At 41.8% G+C, this 12,285-nt stretch overlaps 1 long non-coding RNA gene across 1 annotated transcript; it reads right to left on the bottom strand.

The window, feature by feature from the left end:
* Positions 1–2,458: 2,458 nt before the first annotated feature.
* On the bottom strand, positions 2,459–3,432 carry LOC131881596 (uncharacterized). The gene is made up of 3 exons (XR_009373373.1): positions 3,295–3,432; positions 3,050–3,226; positions 2,459–2,982 (listed from the first exon to the last, which is right to left on the bottom strand). It is a non-coding gene; the product is annotated as an uncharacterized LOC131881596 (long non-coding RNA).
* Between the last annotated feature and the right edge of the window lie 8,853 nt (positions 3,433–12,285).

Here is a 12,285-nt window from a genome sequence, read left to right as displayed (position 1 = left end):
AACGTATCCCAAGTCGTCTAGGAGGGATTCTTCGCTAAATTCGTCCAAGTTATCATTGGAGTCCGACATAACCGTAACAGGTGTGAATTATCCCAAAATGATACAATTCCATCGCCCCTTCGCCGGTGAGCTTGTCTCGTGCCTGAGAGAGGAACGCAAAATTATTAGATAATAACGTAAAAAATCCTTTGGGGTATACATAGTATGTAAGGTAGGATAAGATTGAGAGAATAAATGACCCATTCAAAAATAAATTTGAGAATAAATACAGATCATACTATACTGGAGAGATGTGTCCCTTCCATAGGTGCTTCATCTTGTTTCCGCGGTTGTCCTATCAACTGAGTCACTCACACAATTGGGAGGGTCCTCGTGAACCTTGGATTTTTCACTCACTGCCCGAGAGGGATCATTGTGGACATTTGAGGGGGATTTTCCTCTGGTAGACATCCCATGATGCCTGGGAGCATTGTGGTTTGGCTTCTTGAGCTCTAGCTACTTGATCTTTATGTTTCGCGTCGCATCATTCAATGGATCATCGTTGGAGAAGGCTTCGGGCATTGGAAGCGACCCTGCTTGGATCTCCCTCCTCCTCGAAGACTCCCGTAATTCCAAGACTTCATTGGTTGCTTTGATCAGATTTGAATGACCCTCTGTGGGCTTGTTTCTCACAGATGAGTGGTACTTATTCAAACCTAAGTTCGGGCGGAGTGAGATGTCACAGGAAAGGGTGGTGAGGCCCTTGTCATCAATATTTGCTGGCGAGTTGCTGGCAGTTACATTAACGTCATCCTCCGGTAATACAGATACAATCGCTCCTTTGGTGAGCTCAGATCGGCAATCTCGGCCAATATGGCCTTCGTCCTTACACCTGAAGCATCTCCGGTTTTGATCCCTGTGTTGAAGCAGGATCTTCCTACCCCGCACTTGAACGAAGTCAGGGATCGACGTGAGGGGTTTGATCTCAACTTGGACTCTCTTGTGGCCAATCCAAATCCCATCAATCAAAGTGTCTCCGGCAAATAATTCCTTCGAGATCCCAGATTTACCAACGACAAATGGGCGAATTGCGTCCAGCAGTTCCTCATTGGAAGCATAGTACTGGACGTTGAGGAATCTTAGGGCCGAGACCAAGGAGCCCCCTTAAATACTGCACCTCCAGATGACTTCTTCAAAGGTGCGCTCGAATTGGAGAGAGTTTCTATATTGCTCAGCTACATCAATCTCTTGGTTTGTGAGCACTCGCACAGTATTCCTAGGCCCACCAGCTTGACCGACCATCGCTATGTCGGTCGATCTCAAGCCAAGAACGGAGATCACAAAGTCACCAACTACCTTGGGAGAGGGACGTCTGGTTGCTTCCGAGCACTCAAAATCGAGAACGAGAGGCCTTGGTAGACCCAAGTTGGTCAGACGATGCTAATTGTTATGAATAGTCGTGATTGATTCGCCATTTCCCGATTCCGAACCAGGGGATGATCCAATGGCGGCATGCAAATATGATTTCGGTGGAGAGCGAAAGTTCAAACTTGTTGAATTTCTTGATATTCATGAAGTCCTTCTTCTTAGCCAGCATGGGTTCCGAGCACATTTTAGCACGGTTACCAAACTGATTGAGCATATAGAGCAAGTCATTGAGGGACTAAAGAGCCATGAATCAGTTGATGTTGTCTATCTTAATTTTGCCAAGGCCTTTGACAAGGTAGATCATGGTCTTTTAGTTAACAGGCTCCATGAGATTGGCATCCAAGGCAAGGTTCTCAATTGGTTAAAAAGTTTCATTCCTGGTAGGAAGCAATTGGTTAAGGTTGAGGGATCCCTTAGTGACATGCACGATGTCAAGTCAGGTGTCCCCCAGGGCTCCATCTTAGGGCCCCTCCTTTTTATAATGTTCGTTGCTCCGCTTCAAAAGCTTAGTATCACTGCCAGTCTCTCTTCGATACAAAGTTAGTTTCTGGTAGGAATGGCCAAAATTCCAGTAGCCTTGCAAAGGACTTAGTTCGAATCTACTCTTGGGTAACTGAGAGTAATATGGCCCTGAACGGAATGAAATTCCGCTCAATGACATTTGGATCGACTCCTTTAAATACACCATTCGTAGATAATGGAGTTAAAAATATTGATCAGGTCTCATCTATGAAAGATCTAGGTGTAGTCCTCCAAAACAATGGAAAGTTTTGGGTCAAAAGCAAGAGCCCTCTGATTTAGACGAGAGTCAGATTGCCCCACGCATTGGGTTCAGGGCTCTGCCCACTCCATGCTCAATCCATCCAGGGGAGAGCCACCTTGTCCATCCCCTTCCACGGGAAGAGTAACTTGGTGGGCAGCAGCCGGTTAGCCGGTTAGCCATGTTATGAACACTTTGCGACTGCCTTTATTGCTGAATAGTACATATTTATATACATGACTAGATTAAACATATACAATGAGAGAGCATGAGCAACATGCTCATCACCGGGATATCACAATTTCTAAGAAGCTCCCCTGGCCTGGTCTTAGCCAAGGCCAGTGAAGTGGCCGCACAAAGCTGGGGGAATGACTTCCAGACACTGGAGAGACATTTCTAGTACCCTTTTTGTATTGTTTTATGGATCTGCAGTTCTCTGCGATTTGTTGGGACATCTCCTCCCTAGTTCAGCCTGGTGCCAAACCTTCGAACTTGATCTCTACGTTTTCCATTTAAGAGTGATTCGCACATGTGCATTTGTGTTATTTACTAGATTTTTACATTTGAGTTTGTTTTAAAGTGCATCATGTAACAAGTGCAAGATATGTTATATAGCTTACAATTGGTCTTGCACCTTTGCCGCATTGAACTGCATGTCGGTATTGACAAAAACTGAAAGCAGCATTTTATTGGGGTCACGAATGGCACAACCTCTTGTCCAAAACATCGCTCATCAAAATCTAGATCGAAAGGAACTCGTTCTGTGGCACAACATCCGACTCCCAGATCAAATGGATGAGTTTCAGGACAAGTAACTGAAAATGCCTAACTTGGTTAAACGGTATCGAATGAATAAATATATCAAATGATTATCAATAAAACCTGGTTGGACCAAGGAGACGCATTTTCGGGGCAGTATTGCAGGGCATTTAATCCAACTCGAAGAGCATTCCGAATCTTCAAACTGGAGCGAGTTCTGTTCAGGTTTGTAGTAGCTTGAGCAGCACCTAGTTCCATTGAAAAAGGACCAAGGGTGCTCCTCTGGACAAGGCAAACTGACTAAAAAAGAAGAGCAACAAATAGATGCTTTATAATGCTATTTTTACACACATAATCGTAACACGTACTCTCCCCTTCACGGCGAGTAAAGTTTGGCCCCATAGTGGTCCCTTTCACAATTACTTTGGACCGACTCTTGCCATGACAAAAGTCAACAGTCAAGAGGACAAAAAAGATGCAGGACCTCATTGTCAAAGACTGGGTGTTTGACTGATTCATTAAGGTCATCTTTGGATTGTTTGAGCAAATATGAACAGGATGTAAATGAATCTTTAATGTTTTACTAATCACGTGGTCGGCGGTTGTTCGAACACCAATGCTCGGGCGGATCCTTACATCAGGGACGGCTTAAACTCTGCCAAGATATGTTTTTCATTTGATATGCTTTATCCACAAAGACTTGAAATGAGTACTTGCTGGCAAACATCCAATTAGTTGTGAATATAAATCGTAGTGTGCCGACAAAAACAAGTAAGCCGACTGCTCAGACACACCTTAAATTCTATATAAACAGACTTCCAAGGAACGTTGGAGGAAATGTGGCTTCAATGATTGGGTCGGTGAAGATGGTGAGGCCGTGAGGTCCGGTTTATTGTTGGTCAAAGAAATAAGGTAGACGATGGTGTTGGTGACGATGGTCGACCGGGGTGGTGGAGCCGTGCAACAAATATCGAATACACAGTGTGCAAAGTGGAAAAGGTCTATGTAGATGAATGAAATTGTCTAGGAAAATCGTACTTTTTTGATACCATGAACAGCAATCCGGCGGCTCCGTCGTAATTCTGTTCTTTTATGTTACAAAACATCTGGGTGATGCAGTTGTGAGACGATCGGATGGTTAACAGCTAAACGGAGATATTTACGATTACGTCGAAATTCGCCCCCCGGAGTACGTATGATGTAGCTACGCGAGGAATTAGTAGCAGAACGTGTAATCGTATCGCCAGTTTTATCGATCGCGTTTTTAAAATCAACTTGATTGCCAGGTTTGAGGGGATGGAGTTCGTTGGTGACCTTCACATATGTGCGGTTCTGGGCCGTGATGAAGGCAGGGACGACCAGAAGGGGTGGACGAGCATCTGGTAGAGATGCACTCCATTCCAAAGAGCTGTTTTGAAGGGAAGTTCTGCGCAGTCAACCTTTTGGGGCAAATATTTCATGCTCTTTAATGTAGCCTCAGCCAAGCCATTACTTTGGGCCTGGGAAGGGCTGAATAGGGTATGTGAAATATTGTGCGTTCTGCAGAAATCAGCAAAGGTAGATCGAAACTAAGAGACAATGTCGGTTCGGATATGGAGAGGAAAACCATGTTCGTGGAACCATAGAAGCAAATGATTGCAGATGGCTTCAGTATGAAGGTTCGTGAGACGTGTAACAGACGGTAAAACAGGAGGCGAATGCACGCTTGCATTGACTGACGACTAGCTTGGCATCGTTCTTTACCCCTGGCCAGTATTATAACTGAGAGGCTGACTCATGGGTCTTCACAATACCATAGGGTGATGATGCAATTTTTATATTCAGATAGGGCACATTTTTGAGGGGTAACGATGCGATTGCTGTACATAACCAACACATCTTCAGTATGTAAATTTTCAAAGACTCTAGTAAACGCGTGTTGGGGCCCTCGAAGCGTTGGAAGTAGTGACTGCACCGTGGAGAATGCAATAACCTTTATCGATTTTGGCGGCTTCAGTGATGTTGGCGAGGGCTGGGTCAAGTCAATCGACTGTGCATACTTAGAGCGGCAGCAATAAAATGTTCCTTTCCAGTTGACCCCTTGATCTCGAATCGGTAGTCGACAAGTTTTTCCCGTATGTGTTGGATGTGCATGATATGGAGAGAACCGAGGGGTTTATCGAAAGCTCCAATGAGTGGTTGGTGGTCAGTAATTATTGTAAATGATGAAATGCCCTTGAGTAAATACTGGCATTTTTTGCCGCACTAGTAAGGAACCAAGATAGCTGAGTGGTCCAACGGACCCGATAGAAAAACGACATGGTTTCCCAAAGGGCGTGGATTCGAATCCCACCTTCGCAGGAACAAATAATAATTGCCTGACGTACTAATTTTATGGTGGCGTAATTTCTTCAAGGGTCTCAGCTTGTATTAAAAGGTCGTCGATTAGTTTCAACCATTCTAAGTCTTTGAACCAGATTCAAGGAAGAAAGTTGCTAGTAGCACAGATTTAAACAGATTCGATATACTGCCCAATTTGCTGGACAAGACATGTAGCTAAAGGGAGCAAAAGGGCTGTGCCCAAACAGTGGTTGAAGCACCTCTCAAGGTTGACTTAAGTTCAATGTAGGTGGAAATGTCTTGTTGAAGATTGGCGAAAAACTTCATGTTGATTAAGCCTATCTTACCTCTCATTTTTGCTCATAAAGTAGCCACTGCGAAGTTCTTCTATAATGGACAAACTGGTCTGGCAAAAGACCTGAGTGATTACAGCGCGATACCTAATTTCTATGCCCGGAAAATCGAGTTATTTGGGCACAGCCTCCTTCTCTTCGACCAGAGTCAGGTGTGCGAAACGAACACGTCAATTATCCTCGAAAAATTTGGCCGAGGCTGCCCGATTAAGACGGCTCTGTGGAACTCTGTGACGAGTTAGTGGGCCAAAAATAGTGGACGGGAAGATAGAAGAACCCATATGCAATGGCAGACGTTGAGATCACGTTCTAGTGTTTGAAATCAAAGTGAGCTAGGGAGATGTCCCAACAAAGCTCAAAGCTGCACGGCGTAGTACTGCGGTTACGGGTCGACCAAAATGCCTTGCACAGGTATTTAGCCATGTCTCGCTCTCCGCTCCCCATAAATTGAAGCCTACTCTCCAAAACCACCTGAACCTGATATTGATGGAAAGCTTCACTTAAGCATTATTAACTGTTGGATTCTTCGTATCAACTGGTTTTATTATATCTGCTGAGCAACAAAGGGATAGGACGAAATGTGATGAGAGATATGTAGAACATCAGACCTGCTCCAAGAAGTCATAAAGTAATGCATGAAAATGTTATCATTCATAGCTGAAAATTCACTCTCTTCTTTGTTGAAAGACGTGGACTTCGTCTTCGACACAATGAAGGAGGGGGCTCCAAATTGGGCGTTGGAATTGTAGAAGGCATAGGTTTAACGAAATCTCTGTTTCTTATAAATGTTGTTCCATTAGTATCAATAACATAGGAACGACCACTTCCACTGATGTCCTTAATCATTCCACACTGAGACCACAAGCGAGTGACAGGATGTTGAATCAGCACAACTTCGCCGATAAAAAGTGGATGGAGTGGAATGGTATGGCTATCACGGCAGACTTTGCCATTAGTAAGGGTCCTTTGGCGTGAAATTGATCCCTGATTATTATCCGCATAATCGGGTGGTAGAAGGCATGGTAGGCTACTCCTTTGGCGGTGACCAAAGAAGAAGATGGCAGGGCTGCGGCGATCCGCTTTGGGAGTGTTTCTCCACTCCAATAAAGCAAGAGGAAAGTTTTCACCACTCTCATTTTCAGCCAATTGTAACATGAGTAATTGCTTTTCCTGTGCCTAATTCCTTTCTTTCACTAACTCTGACATCCCAGTGAACCAAGTCAAGCTTGATATTTTAGGCTTCGAACCTTGGATGTTCCCAGATCTACGCCAAAGTTGCTGTACAAACGCAATTTCAAGAACTATCACATCTCAGAGTCTTAACCAGTCAAGGTGGCCCATGAAAGCAAACCACACGGTTAGTGGAACAACCTAAGGAAAAAAGCCACGTTCCACCGCAATGTGAGAACAAGTCAATTCCAACTTGCTCCATGGGATATTGGGCTTCAACCGTGATCAGGAGCACTCTTGCTCGACTTGGAAGATACTTTTGACATGAAACACGAGACTCAGTGAGATGTTTTATATGGCTAGCCATGCCTGACCAGTAATATATTTGTTGTGCCAACTTTTTTGCTCTCACTTGCCCGGAGTGCGATAGGTGAAACAATTTCAATATTCTCCTTTGAGCGGTTCGTGAGATGACAATCTTAGAACCATCATAGATGATTCGAGTTGGGTCTGAATTCGACAATAGAGATAAATGCGGCCAAACAGACTTGTATAGGCGGGCATAATGATTAAGGGGGGGGAATCCACTTCTCGGCCTTGACGGATAATGTCAATGAGGCACCGATAACCAGTGCCATCAGAAGAAGCCTCTATGAGATCCTTTAGTTGGGAATTTCGTCAACGGTGGTGACGCTCATGGCCGTGGCAGCTTGAATTTATTTGGATTATCTATCCATGAAAAGGGGATGGAAAATTAGACAGATCTTACTTTACAACAGATTACTTGGCAGTGACAATTGACCTTGCTCGACTTTCGACATCGAGTTCCAAAGTAAGTTCCGGGCACGGTTCGACTTGATCAAACTTACGATCGACCTATCAAACTAGAATTTCGCCGATAACCTCTCAACCTGAGGCTACCAACGAGGGAGTCCGATGGCTCCTGTAAGGAGCCGAATGAAGTAACAAGGGTTATTTTTTCTCTTTCACTTTCCACTCATTTTTTGTGCGTTGTACCCGTGTATGCAACACCTTGCTAGTATCCCACAGACATGCAAGGACATTGAGGGCGTTTAAGAATAACTTTCTAACCCTAGATATCGATTGAGACCTGGGATCGAACCCATGAACCCTAGCTTAGCTCGATCGCGCGTTAACCGATTGGCTAGAACCATCTTCCCTTTCAGTAAACACTTTGATCATGATTGGATAATGTCGGCATTTAACCTTTGAGTTAGCATCTTGATATATCAAAAATTTCATGAGCATGTAATTCCTCAGGTTCTGGGTAACCAAAAGCTTGTTTTCACCAGGACCTGGGCAAATTAACGAAGACATGACATAGATAGTCAATGATGTTACAGAGGCCAAGCTGCAACACGATAACGTGAGTTGGAAGAATTACAAAATGAAATTGAAAGGCTTGTAGGAAATCATATCGGTTCGAAGTTAAAAGAAAAGAAGGGACTAAGCAAAAGATACAGAAAGAAGAACATGAAAAACAGAGCAAAGCAAATCTTTTCAGTGTTAATTTGTTATGTTTGCTAGAAAATGCGAAACGACTTCAGGAATGGGAGGAAAATTAATAAGTTTAGAATTGTCTTTGGTGCATGGAGTGTTTTGATGAGATTGAGCAGCTGATAATCGTAATAAAAAATAGAAATAAAAATCATTTCTTAGGATTTTTGTTGGCATACATAGCAATTCTTGAGTTTGCACGAACCAATAGAGTACTTCTGTAAGAGATAATCTCTAATTGTTTGGGTGAATATAATTCTGGTTAGGTCGATGCCTGGAGGGTTGAAATTATTCCGCTCGTTGGGAAAAGCAAAGTTCGGTAGTCTTTGTAAAAGTCCCGACTTGGCAACTGGAGTAATTTTTCTCCAACCGCCAAGCCGAGGATTATTTTTCCATTTGAAAATATTGATGCATGGTGGAAGTTCTTGCAAGCACGACTGCCTCATCACTTGAACGATTTTAAGCGTGCGCAAATCTTGCAATTTTAAGAGCTTGGACTCATGAAACAAAGATTCAGTGTGAGAAAACCACCTCGCATTATTTATCCAACGTATAGCTCTTTTCTGGAGTATGGACAAGATCTTCAGTTTCGTACTTTGGCCATAAAATTCAATACCGTATTCCAAAACACTTCGGATAAGTCCATTATAAAGTTGTTTCTTTACAGTTTTGGGCACTGACTTGCGAATTCTGTTCAGACTGAAAAGAATTTTTCGAATTTTGTTTGCTACACTATCAATGTGACAGTGCCAGTTGAGTTTGCTATCGAGTTGCATTCCCAGAAATCGTATGGATTTTTCATTGGAAGTGGTGGAACCCACCTCCTCTAACCTACATCCATTTACATTGATATTGAAGTTAAAATTACAATTTTTGTGCCTGATAATCATGAATTTAGATTTATCTATGTTTAAAGTTAATTTATTTATTTCTAACCATTTGAAAATACGTTCCAGTTGAACATTTGTTTTCTCCTCTAGTTTATCAGGTTGGCTTTCAAAACATTGAAACGTCGTATCATCAGCAAACATAATGCATTTCAAATTGCTATGCTGAGGCATGTCGTTTATATAGATCAGAAATAAGAGAGGTCCAAGGATGCTGCCTTGAGGAACCCCACATTTAACTTTCAGTTTCAAGGACCTAACATTATTTACCTCGACATACTGGTACCTCTCAGAAAGGTAGTTTTTGAACCAAACTATGGACCTACCGCGGAATCCGTAATACTCCGGTTTTTTTATCAATATACCATGATCAACGCAATCAAAAGCTTTTTTGAGGTCCAGAAATATAGTCAGTGCCATTTTGTCGCAGAGATTAGCAGAAATATTTTGTAGAAATTTTTGAACTGCATGCATAGTGTTATGTTGTTTTCTAAAACCAAACTGTTCAGGGTAAAGGAGAACCTCTACTTCTAAAAAGTTAGCCATTTGTTTATGAACAATTTTTTCTAAAACCTTGGAGAAACTTGGCAAAAGACTTATAGGGCGATAGTTACCAGGTAGTGATTTGTCACCTGATTTAAAAAGTGGAATGACTTTTGCAGTTTTCCATTCTGTTGGTATGTATCCGGACACAAAAGAAATGTTCACTAACCTCGCCAACGGCACTATTAAAGCTGGAGCTATATGTTTTAGAATTCGGTTTGACAGACCGTCCATTCCTGAACTGTTTTTCGACTTGAGCTCATTTATCACCGCCTTTATTTCTTTACATTTTACCCATTTGAAATAAAAATTTCTCGACTTTTTGGGTCCTAATCCACCCATGAGCTCTGCGTTATGAGAGGGAAAATTGCCGTTTAAAGTTAAACCTATGTTTGCAAAATAGTTGTTAAATATTGTCCCAACTTCTTTTGGATCAGATGTGATTTGGTTTTCTTTGTTAGATTTGAGACTAAAAGAAACTGTCTGTGATTTTGTCGTGTTACCCATTAGTTCATTCGCACCCTTCCAGAGGGTCTTCAAATTTTTTTGATTCACTTTAAAAAAGTTCTTCCAATGTATCTCTTTGGCTATCCGCACTAGCTTGTAATATAATTTAGCGTAACTATCATAGGTGGTTTTTGACTCTATATTAGGATGTTTCCTGAATTTATTTAACAGTTTATCTTTCTGTTTTCGTGACGTCATCAGTCCCCATGTCATCCAAGCATTTTGTTTTGTGTTCCCTTTATTGCATCGTCTTTTTATTATTGGACAAGCTATATCAAATATCTGAGAAAACGTTGTCTCAAAATTGTTAAATGCCTGCTTGGGGTTTTCCATATCTAACACCCAGTCTTTGGCTTGCAATAAATCTTTTAGTCTTTTTAGATTAGGTTTTCTTGTGTCTCTAATTTCTATTTCCTTGGACAGGGTCTTACTTATTACTGATTTCATGCTTATTGAAGTAAAAGTTGCAAAGTGATCACTAACGTCACATTCAAGTATTCCAGAGGACAATACCTCGGAACAGTTAGTGAAGATATTGTCTATTAAAGTGCGGGAGTGTGCGGTAATCCTTGTAGCATCATTGATCAGGGGTGATAAACTAAAGTGTCCTAAAAGGCCAATGAGGTCTGTAAGAGTCTTAGATGTTTTCAGCAAATCAATGTTCAGATCTCCACAAAGAAAGACTGATTTTCCTCCAGTGTTTGCTAGAATATCATTTAGTTTGTGGAAAGCTCGATTAAAGTCAGCATGTGGTGGTATGTACACAGAGAGGAAGACTCTTTTTCCTAATTCAATTCCTATTACCTCACAATCTTCGTCCATTAATTCAAGGTTTTTAGGTTGGCTATATTTGTGGTTTGATTTAATCAAAAATCCCACTCCACCTCCCCGTCTCCCATCTGTTCGTTCAATTCCTATCAAGTCGTATCCATTGAATATCAGTTGAATCCTGGAGAATTGCCACATTTCCTGCATCGCCAAAATCTCTGGTGCTTGTTCAAGAACAAGGTCTCTGATCTTTTCTTCATTGGCAATAATCGACCTCACATTTAGAGACACTAGCCATGCCAAGTTCATGCTTTTCAAAGTTTTTACGTATCCTAGATCGTTGAAATTTGATACCTGATTACCCCCGCTCAGATCATCATCGTCTAAACCCAACTCTGCGCCAAGTATAAATACATCCCATCCAAATTGGAGGTCTCGCAATTTTTAGGTGCTTAGTAATTGACACCACTTTTTGCAGTGTGTTGCTCTGAGAGGAAGAATTTGAGAAACATAGATGTCTTATGGCAACAAGGCTGTGATTTGCCATTCAAGCAAATAGCACGCCCTACGAATATGAAAGTGAAGCAAATTAAACAATGAAGGAGCCGGAGAAAGAAGAGAAGTGGACTTCATCGTTCGAACTATCCTTGATTTCTCGAGGACTTGAAGGTGCTCTCAAAACGCACATTAAGCCTCTCCGGTCACTGGAATTGACCCTAAATCCTTGGTTGGGACAAAGCTCATGGATGCTTTTGAAGACGTACAGTATCAGATACCTTTCGTACTTTCTCTGAACACTGTACAATTCCAACCTTTCTAACCTCTCACAATACGAAAGCTCTTTCATATCCTCAATGTTCCTAGTAAAACGTCTTGCCTCCTGCTCGAGCTTTAGCAAATCTGCTGAACTTATTGGAGCCCAAATGGGCGAGGCATATTCAATATGCGGCTGGACAATCGAGTTGCACATGCTACCGTGTGGCGCATATTATCTTCCACACTGTTTAAACTTATCTTTTTCTAATTCAAAATTTATACAAGCCTAGACAATGCGGCTTTTCAAATTGGAGGAAACCAAAGCAAATTCAAGTGTAAAATGAGCTCTTTGAACCTTTTTTTCAAAATGATAAGAAATGGAAGGAGATAATTGAAATCCAATAGAGGGTTTTTCTTAAATTTGACATGGAAAGGTTTGCAAATATTGTAACCTTGGAGAGAACCAATGAAAAGCGAGGCACTATAATAACTTCAGATTTAGAAGGTTCAGGACCTTTATTAGGGCAATAGGAACATA

Source organism: Tigriopus californicus, chromosome 6 (assembly GCF_007210705.1).
Source record: "Tigriopus californicus strain San Diego chromosome 6, Tcal_SD_v2.1, whole genome shotgun sequence".
Lineage (NCBI taxonomy): Eukaryota > Metazoa > Arthropoda > Copepoda > Harpacticoida > Harpacticidae > Tigriopus > Tigriopus californicus.
The sequence above is the reverse complement of the archived record's forward strand: the minus strand, read 5'-3'. Positions and strand labels throughout refer to the sequence as shown.